Here is an 11,752-nt window from a genome sequence, read left to right as displayed (position 1 = left end):
GCCGTTGATAATGATGTTGATGAATTTATATGAGACCCCCTTAACGGAACGGATAGAGGAAATAGTATCTGCCCGACATTCCTTGCTTCTGGCCGCAATCATCTTGCTTGAGTTTAGAAGGAGTTTGAAATTGAAATTGAATAGTGAAGTTAAATCGGATTTGGGTAGCTGGGATATTACAGGATTCGGTATACAGGATCAAGACATCAGCATACTAAATGGTTTTAACGACGTAAGGAATATTGGTAGGGTGTTCAAGAAAGGCGTCAGCAGTATTGAAGGAGAAAATGGTAAGGTAATCAGTCCCATGCGAATATTTAGGATTGATGTCTCCAATGATAAGAAGTCCATTTACCAGGGTATCCTTTGGAAGTTAGCTTGAATTTTGGGTATTAGTCCATCAACTTTATAATTGTCGAGTCCGATTCCGATTCATTTCGTGCGCAAAAATATAACATATTTTGAACACCGCTAGTTTAATGTACAAATACATCTATCTGAATTAAAGACTACCGCCAAACTTCATTAGCACGTATATATACCTACATACACGCATGTGTCTGTCTGGAATAGTTGCACCCCCCCCCCCCCCATTCATATGAGCTCATTTTATTGTGGTATTGACAAATCGATATGTGATGATGTCGTCATACACGTTGTAGAATGCACGAAGTTTGTTAATAATAGTTGGATTTTCTTCCAACTTGACCAAATTGGTCATTATGTTATGCCTTATACCAATGCCAATGCTGTGCTTCCAGGATGAACTAAAAGGGGTTACCGAGATACATCATCGTGATTTTTTCAGATTTTCTGATTTGATATGTTCTGAGAACGAGACCTGCTTCACTTTTTGTTACACACATTTTGAGCCTTGACTCCTCAATGTTTCACCAAATATCAAAAACAAGTACTAAAATTAGAATTTAACACCCCCCACATGTATTGTGAGCACCCCCTTAAACTCAACACAAAATAGCGCCACTGGCTTTATGTAAAGGGACTCACAGACCACACCTCCTTATCAAATTTCTTGACAACTGGTTTAGCCGTTTTCTAATAAATCGGGTGTGATGATAGACGGACATTGAATCGATTTTAATAAGGTTTTGTGTTTATCAAGTGCAATCATACTAAATAGAATTTGAAGGTTTCGTTTGTTTTCATTCAATTTGCTTTTATTATATATCAATTTTTTTTCTAAAACTTGCTATAATTCAATTACAAAAGAGTTCGGCTTCCAGAAAATAGTAAGTTATATTTTTCCACTTGTCGTGTCGACTGGACGGGGCCCGTGATTTCTGAATAAAAGCATAAGAAACATACTATACATGACAGGATGTGCTCAACTCTTATCATCTAGTAGACAAGTATAGCAACCTAGAATAAGTTGATACATCCACTCTGAGTAGTAAACGGGTCAAGACCACACACTCGTCAAAATAGCATCACTTTTTAGCATGACACACACAGGAATTCCAATGGAAATTTCAAAAATTCAGACAAACCTCCAAAGACGTTAAATAAGTGAACACTCACCCTAAAAATACACTCCCCACAAATTCACCTTACCTCATAATATATTTATCATCCAGCAAAATGGCTTAAGGTTAAGGCTTCCGTTACCTGGGAATTGTACCTAAGCCTACAAATTATGTTTTATGAGTAAAGTCGTTTCGTGGTCGTAAAAACTGGGAGCGAGGACAATTCCCTCATTGTCACCTACAGAACATTCGAACGATAACGTTCAACAGAAAATGACTTTATTTAAATTCCAACCACTGGAAATTTATCAAGGATTTTAATTCCTCTGACTTTTGTGTGTGCTTAATGAAAGAATTCGCTCGGGAACTTGAAAATATAAAAGGATACAGATCGCAAAAGTTTAATTTACTAAATGGAACACTGGTTCCTATAAATTGAAGCTGAAAAAGAATTTAAACTCGGTCGATTAAACTGAACGAAACTCTCCTGATGTGGGTTCCAGAGTGCTCAAACAACCATTGGTTAGGGGGAAGCATACACATTTTTGGCTTTTAAAACTATCCCATGATGGATTTAGCTATTTGCTGCCAATGTAAGGGGGAGCGAGGCTGCCTTACATTTCATAAGTAATAGTTCGGCCTCCTCCAATATAAAACAAATATTAAATAAATAAATTGTCCTTAACGAGAAATATACACGCTTTTTGCCTTCGCCTCACGAATTGAAAAGCCTTTTATAACTACTTTCATCATCCCAATCTTAAGAACGAAATAAATGATCACCTGGTCGCCTGGGCGTCACTCAATATTCGGTTATAAATCTCATATGCAGGATGATTTAAAAGCAGACGGTCGTGGTATCCGTCATAAATTTCATCGTTACATTGTTATATTGGCGACGGAATAATCCACTTTCCTGTAGGAGCCTAAAATTCTTCGGAGGATTCTGATCTCGAACGCAATTTTTCTTGCTAAGAACCCAAGTCTCCAAGGAATACATGAGGACTGGCAAGGCTGCTGTGAGAGCTTTGATCCTAAGATGAGACTTTTCGAAAGGGGCAGTTTATATAAGCTGAAATATGCCCTTTTGGGAGTGGACCTCGCTGAAGCGATTCGCGCTGCACAATGGATGGAGGTCGTGGATGCGGTTCATCGAGCCTAAGCACACAGCTGACGATCTCGACGGATAGTGCTCCTCATAACGCTTGATATCAGAAATGCCTTCAATTCAGTAAGATGGACAGATATGCTAGGCACATTGGAAAACTTATTCCACGTGCCAAGCTATCTCTTGCGGATATTGAGGGATTATCTGAAAAACCGGTCCCTGTTGTATGAGACGCTAGATTGCCAGAGAAGTATGGAAATCACGTTGGGGGTAGCACAGGGATCCTCCTAGGGCGGACCTCTGAATGCTTCCTATGATAGTCTGTGAGGCTCGATATGCCCGAAGAGTCGCACATGGTTGGTTATGCAGGTGATGTTGCGGCACTTGTTGCCGGACCCACTGTTGAACAGGCGCAAAGCAGACTTGGAATATTGACGCGACGGGTAAGCTGCTCGTGGTTTCAGCCTTGCGCTGAAAAAACCGAAGTAATCATCTTGACCAGAAAGAGAGTCCCGACCCTGGGTCCCATATCGATCGGCGAGTTGATTATAGAGTGAACACCAGCGGTTAAATACCTTGATTTAATGCTCGATTCGAAGATGAGGTTCTTCGAGTAAATCAAAGCAACAGCGGACAAGGCCGCAGCTGGAGTCTCGTTCTTGGGTCAGTTAATGACGAATGTTGGGCGCCCTATATCTACTAGGAGACGTCTCCTTATGGGAGCAACGCAGTCGGTTACCTTCACAGGATTGGGAAGGCGCGATCTTACGAAAGGTGGGACGGCTTTCTTCAGCAGCTTTATGCAGACACAGAGGAGCTCCCTCCGGACAACATTGTCAGAGAGATGCTGAAGAACGCATTATGTTCGGGCTCTTCTTATATGCAAAGAAGATTGAACTCGACCCGCAGAGGGACTGGATAGCAAAGCGTTTCCTGAACTAACTAACTTTTCGCTGGTGAAAGGAATTCCCTGACTTGAAGGCTCCCAAGGCCGGGAGAGCGGAAGGGCTTACCCGAAGTAATGTGTCAAACGATTCCAGGCTAGTTCTCTGATGTCAGGGGGGTGTTTAGTTGGTAGTCCGACAGCGTACTGTTGCAAGATTCCCACACTCTGTCCGTAAACGCATTCACCTTCCTTACTCCTAAAAAATGCTCCCGGTTTTACACTTGTTTCCATGTTTGATGGCGCTAGTTGACGGGACCTCAAACTCGACTTATTGGTGAAACTTCCCTTGTCTCTTGTCTGAGACGGCACTTGTCCACTCGACGGAATTCTGTTTGCGTGTCCACGTTTTTGAGATTGTTGAATTGCAAATTGAATAAATTAAAATTAAAATTAAAATTAATATAATTAAATTATATTAACATGCCTTCGTTCATTCGTTCATCATAGAATAGTCGTTTTCATTTTCTGCACCAAAAACAGTACCAATGGTTGGTGGTTATACAGATCATTTATTTTTTTAGAATATGTGCTAGTTCCCGCTGTTGTGGCATCCATTTATCCTTCATGGTTACGCAGGGCTTCGCTGTGGATGGCGTCAATGTTCACTCTCACCTGTTTATAAAAGGAGATACACGATGATGTCGCTACTCGAGTCCGAAGCATATAATACCAACAAGATAGCGATCTATGCCTATATCAACCTCATATATTCTGGCATTCATTAAGGTTGAGAGGCGGCGGCGTTCGATTAGCACGCTGTCAATTTGGTTGGAACTGTTCTCCCAATTGCCCAGCTCTGGCTAGAATCAGGCTGCGGACACTGGGTAAACCATTCTTTGGGGACCTAAGAGAGATTTCTAGCTGCAAGGTGGGAGAGCTGCTTTCTTTCGTGAATGCTACTAGCTGGCTCTGAATATCCAAGCCGGCTGGACTCTGCCTCACTGCTCCCATAACAACAGTCACCGTCTTAGGAGTTTGTGTCACCAAAACAGGGCTAATTGGGCTCCTCGGAGCGGCCACTGATACCTACCTACCTAAATACCCTTGATTTGCGAATGATTAAATAGTTCCAGTTAAAATAATTGGCTCAGTAAAAACATTTTGAGAGCTTCTTGTCTGCCAATGTTGTGAGAGGTAACAAATATTTCTAGCCTCGCTTTTTTCATTTTGAAATATTCAGCAAAAGGCTTACCTGTATCTGCTGTCGATTTATTCCTGAGCATCAGGCTTCTATTAGCACAAGTGGACGAAGATTGTGCAGGAGTATTAGCAATCTGTTCAGACAGTGTGTGTGCTCGGATGATGCTGGAAAATAGGGTGCTTTGAATAGCAGTGGTGGCGGTGTTGTCATTGCCACCATCACATCTTTCTGAAGTATTTAAACTTTGTTCAGTCATTTCTTACTGAAGCGATTGTGGTAAACCTCCAGACGAGGGAGGGACCACAGCTTTTATGAACGCCATGCGAAACTGCATAGCTTCAGCCAAATAATATGCCTTTTTTTATCACGGATCCACTTGTAAAGGTGATTGCACCACTTCTCTTTCCGCCCCTGCAATCAATAAAAAGTCTGTGATACGAAAAGTAATAATAGTGGTGACTATTTATAAATTTTTGATGACCCATGTAGGTTTTGACATTCCTTTACTGAGACACGATGAAACAAACAGAACCCTAGGCAATGTGAAAAAGATTTTCAATTACAGATTGAGCAGGGGAAGGAAAAATATCAAGTGCACTTTTGGAATGGAAGCAGAAAGGTTCGCGGTATTAAATGGGCCTATATGTTGCAGAAATGCAGAAACAATGAATGACATTGTAAAAGCGACATGCATCCTTCACAACTACATATGTACGTAAACGAGAGGGCCACCGACGAGGGTAATGCCCCCGACACAGGTGAGGTTAGCGAGATGACGTAAATGCTCATAATCATGCCAAGACAACTTGTAATACACAAGGGTTCTTTAGCCGCTGCTCTGAGGAATTATTTGGCATACTACCGCTACTACTAGTGGAAATAATTAATTATAATTGTATAAAATTTCGTGTTTCTCCACCTCCTCTACGATTTTTTCATATTCGAATTTTGCTCGTTTCATTTCGGAAAAATACGCTGAACAACGTCGCGGTTACTTTGCAACCACGCATTTTGCGGCTGGCAAGCGCGTTTAAATGCTAGTTGGAAACTGATTACGAATCAGTTTTGTTTAGTCGACCCACAAAGCGAACCTGCAACGGTTTTACAATTCGAGCTGCTAAACATTCGACTCATATACAGAGGGCCTAAGGGTACAACTGCAGGATTACAATAGCCTATAGAAGGCTACCCGGTCAGTATTGCACTCGCCTGTAATTATTACCCTCATTTGACTCAGGAACTCATTCACAACTAGGTCAACTGATATCGGGCGTTTAAGCTACGATACAAACCCCACTGCCCGCAGTGAGACATGAACCAGGTTTGGTTCAGCAGCCAATTATTGAAAATTATAGGATATGCCCGGCGTAGAAAGTATTTCGAAACCTAGGCACCATATAGTGGCAGACTCCTGATTTGACCACTTTCAACCCCCCCCCCCCCCCCACAGTCCACACCTTTGCACCAAATGTCAAAACTAAGATCGGCTTCGAAAAGTACTAACCAAAACCTTTCATTTAATGCCCCCATTTGACTATATTTAGTGAAAAAGAAATTTACACCCCCCCCCCTTTTGCATGTATGAGGACTCCCCTTAAATTCAACGTAACAGAATGTAACTCACTGTATGCGTGAGCGTTCACAGTTCCCACGTTTCCACCAAATTTGGTGTCAATCGCTGCTACAGTCTCCGAAATAAATGCGTGTAACAGACAGACAGACAGACAGTATTTTTCAGATTTCAGACAGATTTAGCGCTATGAATGCACAAGCATCTCATTCGTCAAAGCGAGAATTTTAGTTTTGTCAGTCCGACTTTGCTTGCTCTTTCTCTAAATCCGAGCCATTAGGTCATGGACTTTGGCCATTGCTCGTGGAAGAGCAAGCTGAAGTTACAAGCATAATCGAGATGTTTAAAGAACGATGTCATGGTCCATTGAAGTGCTGCACATCGCCCGAACAAGGCACTAGACTGAAAGAAGAACTTCGCTAATGACGAGAAGGAATAGCGTCGACGACATAATGCAGCCCTACCGTAGCGGGGGATATAAACTGACTGCTTTGCAATACGCAAGGTGTTGATATAGTCAGCGAAAAAGAATCCAACGCGGAAACCAGCCCGCTATCTATCAAAAAATTATTCTTTGATACCTTCCAGGATAATTTGAGCTATTATCGACGGCATACAGCACGCAAATATCCCTCTAATTGTCGGTCTCAAGACGAATGCTCTATTTTGGAATCTATTAAATTCCCTGGATATTGCTGCAAGCGGTTTGCTTTGCACCACCTATAACATAAGCCAGTTATATCTTGGGGCGCAAACGCAAAAAAGCATAAAAATAAGATAAGTTTTTCAATCTTGTTAGAATTTTGCTAATGAATACATTAAAATTCCAATTATAATCTCATGTACATCCCCCAGCTAACATAACATTCGGATTAAATTTCACTCGCTATACACACATGTTTGTGTGCAAACTATAATCGCAACTTTTCCATCTTCATCAAGTGAACAAACCTTGTTGCCACTGAGTAAACAAAGAATCCAAAGTATGCAAGTTTCCTGACACTTAAAATTAAGAAAATTGGAATTTCCTCAACTGAAAACGACAAAATTAATTTTCTCTCAAGATGAAAATTGCAATCCAAGCTCCACACACTTCTAAGAGCTCCTTTATTGCTCCTTCAAGTTTGGTTCCTATTCCTTATTAGTTTTTTATGAATTTCTTAACACAAGTCCTTCAAATGTACCCGCAAATGTGGAACGAATGAAAAATGGGTGATTTCAGCGTGGCAGAGTGCCAATATCGTGGAAGCATCAAAAAGACCAGTAAAGTGCATACCGTGCTTTTGACTGCAGACACTTTATGAGCTAGACCATGTGTGGCATTAGTGGAAATGCATTTAGACTTTGCCAAAAATGGTAAAATATCGGGCAAGTTTCCTTTTGCTGCCCTAAAATTAGTAAAATATTGCGAAATGGTTGGTTGGAAGCGGTGAAATCTGAGTTATGATATGTATCTGCAGCTTTAGGTACAGATATGTAAATATACCAACATAAACGGTAACTGAACTGTAAAAGTACAAGACGCTGCCTCTGAAACATTTATTAAATATTTTGAGACTAGAGACAGAACTTGATCTTGGAAAGAGTAATTACTAGGGTCACTTGGGTCATGTAAAAGAATGACCCGAGGCTTTATATAGGCTCATGCCCAGGGTTCTTATACTCAAATAGTTTCCTGCTTCTGTTATTCGCAGCCTTTTGTGAATTTCCTCTTCAGCGTTGTGGATCAGGACCATGAAGAAGATGCATGATAATTCATCTCCTTGTTTTAAACTGTTGTTGATGTTGACTGGTCTCGAGAGTGAACCTGCTGCTTTTATTTGGCATCGCACATTGGTCAGGGTCAGCCTAATCCAGTTTTATTCAATATATATTTTATTGGCGCATGGTATCCAGCAACGTGATACTTCTATAATTGTTGCACTACATAATATCTCTCCTTTTTTGTATGGGACAGGTAATGCCTCGTTGCCAATCGACCGGCATTGATTTGCTGTCCACACCATGAGTATCAATTGATGAATCGCGTCCACGCTTGGTGATGACAACAATTGTAAGTCGCCTTCAGTTGGCGGGACTTCCAACTCGCTGATATTTTGGTTGGTGACCAGTTTAACATCGCTCCAATATGCCCCTACGGTCGAAAATCAGATTTCCCTCTTTGTCTCGACGGAATGGAGCATCGAGGTGTATAAGGCTTCATCTTGCTGAATTGTTACAACTTCCTCTCTGCTCCTTATATTTTTCGAGTTCACAGACTCTGGTGGTTCTCCCAGGCTTCCTTTGTATGTCTGTTTTCCATCTGACGAAGTTCGTGATAGGTCCCTGCGCTTGCCTGCTTTCATAAAATGTAGTATTGCTCGGTGTACAGCATTCTTCCATTCCGTAACTAGCATTCGTCGTCGCCAGTCGTTCCGACTTTTTTTACTGCTGGGGTCAAGTATGTTGGTGTACCAATGAAAACGTTCTTCAGGTGGTTGTGAATTTCATTAGTTGTTGCTTGATCTTCAGGACCTCTATTAGTTGCGGGTTACAGAGGAGTCTGTGTTAAAAGGGATTCGATGTGGTATTGTTATTGATAGTGGTCCGAGTCTATATTGGCCCGCCTACATGGTCTGACATTCATAAAAGTTGAGAGGCGGCGAGGTTCAATCAACACCTGGTCAATTTGGTTGAAAGTGGGCCCACCGTTTTTCGTCCGATATTGCTATTTGAATAATCCGCATTCCGTTATCATTAATAGTTTAATGTAAGCTATGGGAGCCAACGTGTCGCCTATATACTGGCTACGTCCCTACTTGGCTGTTAAAATCTCTAAGTATGATTTTGATATCATACCGGGGCTGGCTTCGAGGCTTCATTCTAAACCCGATAATAGCAGGCTTCATTTTGACTGACTAGAAAATGTGCAAATTGTGTGTCCATTTTCGTCGATATGTCTCCTATCGTCGCTCCGTAAATTTAGTTTTCCGTGTAGGGTTGTTAGCCCTACTCGACCTCCAACCTGGAGGACTAGTTGGAGGACGCAGGAGCCTCGCCTTCATCCTTTTTCGTCTGCAGTTTTTCAAGCATTCACCACGCGGAGGTGGAGATCAGGTTTGCTAGTAGAGATATTGGTGTTGGTTCAGCAGGCGTTTCCCGGGTTTTATGCTTTATATACCAATCCACGTTTCGCCCTGGGACCTATACTGCCCTTTGGCCGCCAATGGAATCAATGACCAACACTAAGATCATCAACCGCGCAATAACCGGTATCCGGTCTAGGCATGCCTTAACAAAAACTGCAGACCTTCCGGTTTCGCACCGAGGTCCACCAATTCGATATCCCTAAAAGCTGTCTGGCGTCCTGACCTCCGCCATTGCTCCATCTCAGGCAGGGTCTTCATCGTCTTCTTTTTCTACAATAGATATTGCCCTTATAGACTTTCTTTGCTGGATCATCCTCATCCATACATTTTAAGTGACCGGTCCACCGTAACCTATTGAGCCGGATTTTATCCACAACTTGACGGTCATGGTATCGCTCATAGATTTCGTCGTTATGTAGGCTACGGAGTCTCCGAGGAACACATGAGGAATGGCAAAATCATTGTTTTATACAGTAAGAGCTTTGACCCTGTAGTGAGACGTTTCCAGGGGAACAGTTTTTTGTATGAAATAGGCTCTATTGGCTGACAACCGTGCGCGGATTTCATCGTCCTACCTGTTATCGGTTGTGATTTTCGACCCTAGATAGAAGAAATTATCAACGGTCTCAAAGTTGTATTCTCCTATCTTTATTCTTCCCGTTTGACAAATGCGGTTTGATGTTGTTGATTGGTTGGTTTTCGGTGCTGACGTTGCCGCCATATACTTTGTCTTGCCTTCATTGATGTGCAGCCCAAGATCTCGCGCCGATTCCCGCCTGTTCGATCTGGATGAAGGCAGTTTGTACGTCTCTGGTCGTTCTTCCCATGATGTCGATACCGTCAGCATAGGCCAGTAGTTGGGTGGAGTTAAAGAGAATTGTACCTTTTTCCCCCAGGCTTCCTTCATCTACAGGACCTCTGTTCACTGCTGTTATTGTGGCATCCATTTCCCTCTGATATTTTGATATCATAATTGGGGCAGGCTTCGAGGGTTCGTTCTACTGCCTTAGTAGAAGGTATCCTTCTCCGACTCTGCAGTCTCCTCTGTAGGGGCGTGAACGTTAATAAGGCTTATATTTCTAAACTTGCCGCGCAAGCGTCGAGTGCATAGCAGGTTTCATTTTTTGGCTGACAAGCCTCCGACCACATGGTTTTACTGGATGGCCACTATAATATATGGTGTAGCGTTGCTTCTCCAGAAAACTAGTCCCCGTCCAAAGCATCTCCTGTAACGTTGTTACATCAGCCCTATATTGGGACAGGGTATCCGCTAGCTGCTCAGCAGGTTCATCTCTGTACAAGGAGCGCACGTTCCATGAGAAAATGCGGAAATCGTTATTCCTTTGCCATTGCCGGGTTCGTCGTTGTGTAATCGTGTTGTGGCTTCGTAACAAGTTGTTTTCCCTGTAGGGTTGTCAGTCCTCCCCAACATGGAGGACCAGTTGGTACAATTTGTCCCATTTTTAACCGCGGGAGACTCGCCTTCATCCTTCTCTCTCTGCAGCTTCTCGTTAAAAAAGAGCTCCCAGTAGTCACCACGTGAAGATGGAGATAGGGTTTGGTAGTAGAGCTGTGGTTGTTTTTTCAGCAGGCGTTTCCCAGGTTTCATGCTCCATCATGGGTACCAATCCACGTTTCGCCCTGGGACCTATACTACCCTTTTTGGCCACCATTGATTAAGTCAGTCAACATTAATTAGTCTGTACCATATGTGATATCTGTAAACATTAACTTCTCCCCTAAATTAAGGTCCCTCCTTCTACCAATTAGGCTTCACAATACATGCCCTGTAATCCTACAGTCTTCGTTATTCCTACCGCCTTTGGTGACTATCCTTGCACAGGTCCATATCGAGTTAAAGGTAGCCCTTTCTCAGTTTGCTATCACCATCGAGAAAGGATTGCGTTTTACTCCAAATCTGTCGCTCAATCCTGTCCACCAGTGCCTAAAAACTAGCATTTGCTCATTTTCCAATACAGGGTACTATTTTGTGCTGTTGTGTGTTATGTTTGTTTAGTTGTTGTAAGTTATAAATTATTCTTAGGTTTAAACACATGCTCTGTCAAATGAGCATTGACATTCACTACCTTTTCACGTTATACCATGTAACCGCCTAGGCCAGATATTTCCGTAGGTTAGCGTTACATCCTTAATTAGTCATGCTTGAGCTTTTAAGTTATTATTTTTGTGTGCCGCACATGTATTTCTTTCTCTGCTTTTGGGAAGGTCAAACTTTGTGACATTATTCACGAGAAAAGCTATAACTCTAACGGAATGAGTACGTTGACCAGTTTTCCTCGAATAAGTGGTACTATCTACCATTAAATTTTGTTCCATCATAAAATAATAGTTCCACAAAAAAAAGAGGTCGGCGA

Source organism: Hermetia illucens, chromosome 1 (assembly GCF_905115235.1).
Source record: "Hermetia illucens chromosome 1, iHerIll2.2.curated.20191125, whole genome shotgun sequence".
NCBI classification, from domain to species: domain Eukaryota; kingdom Metazoa; phylum Arthropoda; class Insecta; order Diptera; family Stratiomyidae; genus Hermetia; species Hermetia illucens.
The sequence above is the reverse complement of the archived record's forward strand: the minus strand, read 5'-3'. Positions refer to the sequence as shown.